At 42.9% G+C, this 9215-nt stretch overlaps 1 long non-coding RNA gene across 2 annotated transcripts; it reads left to right on the plus strand.

Annotated features, from left to right (window-relative positions):
* Positions 1-1266: 1266 nt before the first annotated feature.
* Positions 1267-7117, plus strand: LOC310709734. 2 transcript variants are annotated; one of them, XR_014527655.1, is made up of 4 exons: positions 1267-1398; positions 3904-4106; positions 5177-5393; positions 6184-7117. It is a non-coding gene; the product is annotated as an uncharacterized lncRNA (long non-coding RNA). The 2 variants fall into 2 exon arrangements; XR_014527656.1 differs by lacking the exon at positions 1267-1398 and having other exon boundaries at positions 3597-4106.
* The last annotated feature ends 2098 nt before the right edge of the window (positions 7118-9215 follow it).

The raw sequence follows: 9215 nt of genomic DNA on the forward strand, positions 1-9215 counted from the left end.
CCCACCAGCAGAGCTTACAAAGACAATTTGTACTATCTGAGCATTTATTCCGAAATCTCCTTGGAACTAATAAACTAATGTGTCACTGTGTTTTATATTTACTTAGCTACCTTACCATATTTACAGATCTCCAGATAGCAAAGTCATCTGGATGTCTTACAATGGCAAGTAGCACAATAAAATTCAGCAGAGAGTAAAGTCAACAAAGCAGCAACAAAGCATCTCTGAAAGACCAAGACTCAAATAGTTTTAAAGATTAAAGGCCCAATCCATGGGTAGGCAAACTAAGGCCCGGGGCCCGGATCCAGCCCAATCACCTTCTAAATCCGGCCCGAGAACAGTCCAGGAATCAGCGTGTTTTTACATGAGTAGAATGTGTCCTTTTATTTAAAATGCATCTCTGGGTTATTTGTGGGGCCTGCCTGGTGTTTTTACATGAGTAGAATGTGTGCTTTTATTTGTGGGGCATAGTAATTGGTTCATTTTTCCCCCAAAATATAGTCCAGGCCCCCACAAAGTCTGAGGGACAGTGGACTGGCCCCCTGCTGAAAAAGTTTGCTGACCCCTGGGCCCAATCTTCTTTGAAGGTGTAATGACACATCTTTGGATTTGGTGGTTTCTCTGCCACAACCATTCCTCCCTCCCATCCAACCCTGTAGGATTTCTTTAAAAGGTCTTCACCAGGCACTGGAAAGAGTATAAAGTGGGTGCCATGTGAACATCTCTAGAGTGTGTGTTCAACCCACTGTGCCCCACTTGGCTGGGACACTGAGAGAAGATCTTCTGGCTTCACAGTGAAATCAGCACAGAACACTGAAATGGCCTATCTACATAAGACTGATCCAATATGCAGAAGCTTGTTTTCCTATGGGTGGGCAGACGTCTAGCTGCTCATTCTCCAGAATCAGAACTTGCTGCCTCTACCATATGTCTGGATGTGCCCCCCTGAAGGACCTCCAAGAGTAGACTATTGATCTGTCTGTCCTGTCCCCCCCCCCCCCCAGACAGCTGATGCAATACAGACAATCTGCCCAGGAGACTCCTGGAAAAGATCCTGCATATTATACAAGCTGCTGAAAGCAAGAATTGGAAAGCGGCTCAATCACATTGCCAAGATTGAGCAAACTGAGAGAAGTATTACTCATAGGTTCCTGTAACATTGTGCTTATGGGGGAAACGACAAAGGACAACGATAAGTCACAAAGGACACCTGTGAGCAAAGTCCATCAGGTTCACCTGCATTCCAGAGAAAATACCTTGCTCTGAAGCAGGACTGGTCTGGCTGTTTCTGGATGTGCAGGTATGGGGTGCATCAGCATGACTTACAGATTTTAGGATTGACTACTGCAGGAGCAGGGAACTTTTACCCCCCACTGGGTGAATGTCAGTGGGGCAGAGGTGAGTAACCTTCCATCCAACTTCCCTCCTCCTTTCTCCTTTCCAGCTCTCTAACTCCTTCCCTAGGCTCCTTTCTCACCTGCTGGGGTTCTACATCCCTGCTTACCTCCCATTGGGAATCCCACTGAGGAAAGAGGACAAGACTTTTAATCTCAGGGTTGTGGGTTCAAGCCCCACACTGGGTGAAATATTGCTGCATTTCAGGGGCTGGACTAGATGACCCCTGTGGTCCCTTCCAACTCTACAGTGCAATGATTCAAAAGCAGGGAGCCAAGTGGGGAGTTTGTCATATAAAGGAGAAAGCTACTGCTTCCCAAGGATGTTCAGCAATGGAAAGCAGCCCATCCGGGTAACAGGGCTCCATTGTAATATATAGTCTTGTATGAGGCAAAATTTGTTTAGGTGCCAATCAGGGATGTCTCAGGAAATGGGCACTCTATCCAGGGCTGTCCTTGGGCCAGCTGAGGCAGAATGTGGAGGTCAGGCTGTTGATGGGGCCATGGGGCCAATAACATGTGATGCCATTGTTAAAACATCTGCACGGGCTGCCCATCTGCTACCCAGCCAGGTTCAAGGCCTTTGTGTTAATTTACAAAGCCCTGAACAATGAAATCTAGGGTACAGTGGTACCACGGCTTACATACGCTTCAGGTTACATACGCTTCAGGTTACAGACTCTGCTAACCCAGAAATAGTGCTTCAGGTTAAGCACTTTGCTTCAGGATGAGAACAGAAATCGTGCTCCAGCAGCACAGCAGCAGCAGGAGGCCCCATTAGCTAAAGTGGTGCTTCAGGTTAAGAACAGTTTCAGGTTAAGTACGGACCTCCAGAACGAATTAAGTACTTAACCTGAGGTACCACTGTATTTAGGGATCTCCTAAATGCTTATATTCCAACTCAGTCACTGAGATCATCTGCACAAGTAACGTTGCTTACCCCTCCAAGCTGGTGAGGCTCATCTGACAGCAACAAGAAACCAAGCCTTTAGTGTCACCCACCCAGTCCTGTGTAATGCTCTGCCAACAGAAATTCAGCAGATGCCTTTTGTTTCAACCTTCAAATACCTGCTTATGTAGGTAATTAAGAAAACATCCTTCCATAATGCTCTCCAGCTTTGAATGCTTACTTTAAAAAAAAATTGAAACCATAATGGACCCTGTTTAGCTTTGCAAACGTGCTAGCAGTTTTATTGTGGCATCACTGGTATATAGACAGTGTTTTAAACTGCTTTGATATTGTTTATGATATAATGGTACACACACACACACCTTAATTTTTGGATAGCCTTGTTCTACTTCCTAACTGACAGAAACTCAATTACCCAAGTTTGTTATTACAAGTTAATCTGCCATCAATAAACAACAAGAATAAAAGTGGCACCAACCAGAACAGTAACTGGCTGAAAGCCAACGCATAGTTGATTAGCAGACTTTGAAGCTGCTATTAATAGATCTCTACAGGATATACCCAATATGCAAAGTTTTAGGGGAAGTCAAGTTATAGAATCAACAATGCATAGATTGTCTGCTAGCAAAGTTCGGCAGAAAAATGTGTGAGAAAAAGTTCCAGACTTCGAACTGTTTAAATAGGATCTTGGGAAGAATGAGTTTCTAAAGGTTTAGGAAGTAATTAATAACTTAGGACACAAATACTTATCAAACATTTCCTCTCCATTTTTTATAAAATATAATAGCAAATAATGTTCAACTCTAGGTTGGTCACCTTTAGGCTTTTGTTCAGGAAGCTTATTTAGCATAATTTCAATGATGCATAAATACCTGGTTACTAGTTAAAAGAAAATCAGTTAAAAGTTCTAGAAGGAAAATGGCAGATGGATGTAATATATGATCTTAAGGCTAATCATGCCAGATAAATGAGATCAAGTTTTGAGACTAGTGTCAGAGGGAAGCACAGCTGGATATTTTCAAACCCCCAAACTGAGTTTCACTGGAATATTTGATGCAATACCACAACGGAAATAACTTTTCTTACATTATTCTTATTCATCATGTATATAGGACATTCAGTGAGCATGGTGCTCTACTGAGGTGACATGATGCCCTCAAGGTATTTCGGACTACATATCCCATAATCCATGTTGGCTGAGGCTGAGAGGAGCTATAGTCCAGAACACAGGGAGGGCACCATGTTGCCTGCCCCTGCTCTACCAAGTACAAGAGGACTGGTCCCTGTTTCAGTCTGAAATTCAACACATGTAAAACAATAAAGGAAGGGGGTGGCAGAGGTAAACAGGGAAAGCAACATGCAATTAAATTTCAGTTGTGTGTGCTTAGCCTTAATTACAGGTCTAGCTGCAGAAGGGAATGGAAACAAAGACGTTTCGTCAAGGGCTTCATAGATAAGATGGGTTTTGAAGGAAGACAGCTGGCATCTCAAATGTGTTCTAGGAGACAGCACCAAGCCTACAGGGCAGTGAAGGGAAAAGGGCAAAACCTCCTGAGGTCCTCAGTATTGATGTTCATTTTTTCTTATTTCAATGATCAGTCCATGAAAGCAAAAGTATTCAAAAGTTGAAAGAAGGAAGCAGCAGTAGTGGGGTGATGGAAAGTAATGAAGACACCAAGGACATTATGCTGTATGAACTGCTTGACCTCGTGATCAAAGGAGCATCTTCCATTTCTACAATCACTCCAGCTGCAGTTCCCAGCCAATTTCCCTGATCCAATTTCAATTTTGCCTTATTGAAGGCGGGTGAAAATTCTAAATAGTAATTCAAACAGGGCCATAACCATTTGCTGAATATCATTATTAATATTCAGCGCTTTTTTTCTTAAAAAAATGTTTAGGGATACTCTCATTTTCCTACTCATATTGAAATACTGCCCCTCAATGAGGCCAAACTTAGATTCACAAAATGTTTAGGGGTATGTGTCCCCCTGAGTCTCCCCAGAAAAAAAGCACTGTTAATATTTAAACCTTACTTGAAACACTTTCCTTCACTGAGCTGCTACAATCCTAAGCATACTTGCTAGAAAGTCTGTCCCAAAGAACTCAGAAGCCCCTTTATAAGAAAACCATAAACAGGATTGAGCTGTGGTTGCATTTCTCTTCCCCAAAGCTAGTTGCCTTTGTGGCTCCTGTGGCTGATCCAGTCCCAACCTCTCCTCCTTCCTCCCCCTCCTGTGTCATTCTGTCATTTCCTGGAAGGGAAATATATATATGTGCTTATTCATTTCCCAAAGGCATATCTTGTGCAATTGTGCAATTGAAGATCTATTTTATGAGAGGTGGCTGGAAGTGTCAGGTCTAAGCAAAACCAAACTGGTCACAGAGGGAATAAAACTGCATTCTAAAAATAAAGATTAATACCAGGGCTCCCTCCCTCCCCAGCTAGAACTCAATCCTGGCCCCTCTCAGGTGGTGCCATTGCTATTCCAAGAGAACGAGGGAGGTGTTCATGGTATGCTCCAGACCTTTATAGAAGAATAGCACTGATTAATACTATGCACAGAGATAGGTTATTCAAATTATATGAAAAAGAGAAAGATTACACAAATTATCAGGGCTAAATTTACACTGGAGCCCAGAATCAGCTTTCAGTACCATGGTATGCCATGGAACTAGAAAAATCACAAATATGAAAAGTGCCTCAAATCTTGTGGCCCTTCTAGATTTGCACTTTTATGTCTGTAAAAGGGTCACTTCATCACTGATTTATTCCATCATTTAAGTACACGCACCAGGAAAGTCATGGCGAACTTCAATGATTTTTAGCCAATGGCAACCTAGGTTTATCATTATTCCTTTGATTTCCAAGGTTCAGGCTGTGTCATTGTTTATGTAGTTAAAACAGTAGCACCCCCACACAAGAGGGAGATATCAACAGACTTCTGAAGACCCAAGGCTGGAAGAAGTACCCCCCCCCCAAAAAAAACCACACCTTTGGTGTGAAAAATCCTAAGAGGGAGGCCCCAAAACAGCTCAAGGTGGACTGAGCATGCCAAGTGATCATGGAATGCTGACCAACTTTTGAGGTAGGTAGAATATGAGAATGGGATGGCACTGATGCCATTATTATTATTATTATTATTATTATTATTATTATTATTATTTGTATACAAAATAAAAACACTAAATACATAACAACAAAACTGTATGAATGTTCTGCCATACGATATATATATACATTTTTTAAAAACCCTCTGCACATAGCAAAGTAAATGTCAAAGTGAAAGCTTCTTGCTAATTATGCTATGGGTGGTGTTCCTGTGCAGGGAAATTTTTGTATGGCAGAGCATTCCATTGTGTAAGCCTTCACCTACGGTCTGAAGTGGTACAACCCAGAAACAGATCTGCAACCTCATCAAGAAGTAGGCCTGGTGAAGCTTCACTTTTGCTATTCAGCAGAATGGGCCTTCCTGTTTAAAGAGAAAGGGGGGTGTTTTCCTATAGCGTGTAAAAACGAGGATTTGTAATCAATTGTTGCTCTTTTAAACTAACAAACTTTTCACCTCCCTGTTTCAAGAAAATGAATTATCAGACTGGATTAGAAAAATGTAGAATCACATAAGGATTTTTACCCACTTCAATATCCAGATGGTGGGAAGTTGGGGATTGGGGGGGGGGAGCTTTTAACAAGTAACTCTTAAAATGGTACAAAATTAAGCTCATCTGCTTTTTATGGCTTCAAAATTAGATTCATGTTGCCTTTTGAGAAAAATCAAAGCCAGCAAACCTCTTCATCAGGCAGCATTTTCTTTCAGATCTGGCATTAGTCGAGTTTTGCTTCATTCATTTCCATTCAAATGATTTCTTTTCCTTCAGGGAGAAGAAGGAATACATCATCTCTTCAGTTTTAATACAGTCAGTTGAGCTATGAATTTCTGACCAGAAATGCTGATGGCACAAGGACAGTCCTAGGGATATTTATTAACACACTCCCCATGAAATAGATGTGAGCATTAAGACAGAGCAAAAGCAATTTATTTCTATAGAATTTCCAGGTCATCTTTTTGCCACACGGCACCCTTGGCAGCTTAAAGATGATAAAGATAAACACCACACGTCATACATTATTAAGCATTAAGATTCACTTGCTTTCACCTTAAATGACAAAAAGCTTAGATACTTTGGGTACAGCTCCTGCTAGCCACACTCACTCAACCTAGTGACAAAATAATGAAGGTTGTTGGACAAATGTGGTCAGCACACCACAAATCAAAGTCTGGCATTGCCCAATAGCCAACCAACCTTCTCAGATTTATTTAACTTGCATGCCACTTTATATTTCCACAGAAATCTCTAAGCAGTTTACACACTCCTACAAAAACTGTTTGAAACATGAGCCAATAGAGCTTCATGTATTAGGACAGGCATCCCCAAACTCGGGCCTCCAGATGTTTTGGGATTACAATTCCCATAATCCCTGACCACTGGTCCTGTTAGCTAGGGATGATGGGAGTTGTAGTCCCAAAACATCTGGAGGGCCGAGTTTGGGGGTGCCTGTATTAGGGCAAATGCGGACTGCCCCACCAACTACAGTTGGCCTTCACTCTGCCTATCATTGGCTGTGGCGCAATCTACTGTTGATCTCCCTGGTTTCTGCCCAACCCGTCCCAGTGGGCACTAGGCAGCACTGCATATGACTTGTTTTGGTTTGGCTAAGAACAAGGTGTGTGCCTGAGTCATTATCACATCTTAACTTTTCTGCATCTCATTTCCCTCTGACCTCACCGTTTACAACTGCCTCTTTCTGGTCCAACCAAATTCCTCCCCCAACACCCCCCCCTGCTTCTATATACATGCAACTCAGGATAATGCTTCATGCATCTGATGGACTGCAGTATGCAAAAGCTTATTCCATTATCAACCTGTAGGTCAGCGCCACAAAACTCTTTTTCCTGAAAAAGATCTGCCTGACTACCTGTCTGGAAAGAGTGACTTGTGTTTAGCTCACATATTCAAGCACAGAGCAGGGGGATGGTCATTATGCTATAAAGGTCTTCATTGCCTTGTCATGTTTCTTAGGAAGCCAGGCAGCAAGCGTGTGCGCACGCACTCTCTCTCTCTCTCTCTCTCTAGCAGGTCTACTTGCAAGGAAGGTCCCTTGCTGCCTATTGTTACGTCCCTCACTGCATATCTTGTTCCTTATTTATTCCAGTGTTGATAGTTGTCCATTTACAATGCAACACACAAACAAAAGGGGGGGGGGACCCCACCAGCATTAGAACAAGAGACTGCAAACAAGTCAGAGCAATGAAAAGTGGTGTGGGACGTTGGCTGAAGAGCATCTAAAAAGAAGTGGGCAATTTTGCCCTCTTGTGGCTGTCTGTGTGATGAGCATTTGTTTCTCCAGCTTTCAAAGGATTGCAGTGGAAGCATATACATTTTGCAATGATATGGTAGAGCAGGGGCAGAGAACTTGCGGGCCTCCAGACATTGATGCACTACAATTCCCATTAACCCCGACTGCCTGGAGCTGATAGGAGCTGGAGTCTAGCAACATTTAGGCTATAGGTTCGCAACCCTATCGCTGAGGTATGGCTAGAAATGACAAGTTCCATATTCTGTGATTAATAACTCTAATGTAAACCTTGTTGAAATCAGACAAAGGGAAGCTGGGTTCTTGTAGCCCGGTTTCTAAAAAATTCCAACTACCGAACATACACCTTGATGCTGACAAGGAATGTAACATTAAACGAAACGGAAACCAATGTTTGCAAGAGTATCCTAATCAAATAAGTTGCATACTGAGTGCATATCCTTAATCACTTGCTTTTACCAGATTGGACACTTTATAACCAGAGTAACTAACTGTCATAGTTCCTAGGAGGGAAGTTTATTTTTTATTTGATTTCATAAGAAGAAAATATGCTAGGATCAGAATCACACAAATTTCCAAAGTCAGGGTGCCACCACTAAAAAGGCTATCTCACTCTGGTCAGCACCTGTAGGACCCAGAGAAGGACCTTCAAGGAAAATCTCTATATGAAAGGCAGGCTCTTCTATGAGTAGGCCACCCAAGTGCGCGCGCACACAGGCACACACACACACACACACGGAGGGGAAGAGAGAGAGAACTGGTATCTTGAATAGGCTACTGGTTCAAATCTTGCCTCACCCATGCACTCAGCCAACGTAGCTCCCTCTCAGCCTCAGCTGCACATCTGCAACACGGGGATAAAAATGCTGATCTACTTCACAGGGTTAAGGTTACTGTGCTAATGTTTGCAAACCATTTTGGACACCTGAAAGTGCTGAAAAATGCTCAGTGTTAACAGTTACTTATCTTTGCCCTGAATAACTGTTCCAAAACACAAAGACCGCAAAACGTTTAAAGCAGAGCTGGCTAACCTGTGGCTGCCCATATGCTGTTGGACTACAACTCTGATCAGCCCTGACCACTGGTCCTGCTGGCTGAGGCTAATGGGAGGAAGGGTCCAACAAGATCTGAAGAGCCATGGCTAGCTGCTCTGCTTTCACAATGTCATTTAAATGAAGGACTGCAGCTCTTTCATAGTTTAAAGGCTCCCAAAAGTCGGCAAAATTGCACTTCCCACACCCAACCCACCACTCTTTTTTTTTTGATAAAGAAAGATGCCGTTGCCCACCCACGGTCTTGTCAATAGTGCATTCCACTCTGCTTCTCTAGGCCTCTCCAGGTCACAGTGATTCACTGTTCCCATGGCGACAAGCGGAGCAACAGGGCTGAGGAGGAGGAATGGGGACAACCTAATGTGTAAGATCTAACACGCTTCCTCCCCTGGAGCCAGAGCCAGGAGTAATGCACAGCAGCACCTCACCTTTCCTCATCTAAGCCAGCACAACTTTGCTTCAGAGGGTAACTTTTGAGACTT

Source organism: Podarcis liolepis, assembly GCF_965112155.1.
Source record: "Podarcis liolepis genome assembly, chromosome: 6".
Classification (NCBI taxonomy): Eukaryota; Metazoa; Chordata; class Lepidosauria; order Squamata; family Lacertidae; genus Podarcis; species Podarcis liolepis.